Source organism: Aptenodytes forsteri, unplaced genomic scaffold, assembly GCF_000699145.1.
Source record: "Aptenodytes forsteri isolate BGI_AS27 unplaced genomic scaffold, ASM69914v1 Scaffold15, whole genome shotgun sequence".
NCBI lineage: Eukaryota > Metazoa > Chordata > Aves > Sphenisciformes > Spheniscidae > Aptenodytes > Aptenodytes forsteri.
Genome location: NW_008795129.1, coordinates 15,633,400 through 15,633,865, shown reverse-complemented (window position 1 = coordinate 15,633,865; position 466 = coordinate 15,633,400).

The following is a 466-nucleotide window of genomic DNA, read 5'->3' as shown; positions in this document are numbered from 1 at the left end:
GTTTGGGTTGGAAGGGACTTCTAAAGGTCATCTAGTGCAACCCCCCTGCCATGGGCAGGGACATCTTCAACTAGATCAGGTTGCTCAGAGCCCCGGCCAACCTGACCTGGAACGTTTCCAGGGATGGGGCATCCACCACCTCTCTGGGCAACCCGTTACAGTGCTTCACCACCCTCAGCGTAAAAAATTTCTTCCTTATATCTAGTCTAAATCTACCCCCCTTTAGTTGAAAGCCCTTCCCCCTTGTCCTGTCGCAACAGGCCCTGCTAAAAAGTTTGCTGCCATCCTTCTTGTAAGCCCCCTTTAAGTACTGATAGGCTGCAATACAGTCTCCCCAAAGATTTCTCCTCCCCAGGCTGAACAACCCCAACTCTCTCAGCCTTTCTTCACAGGAGAGGTGTTCCATCCCCCTGATCATTTTTGTGGCCCTCTTCTGGACCCGCTCCAACAGGTCCATGTCCTTCTT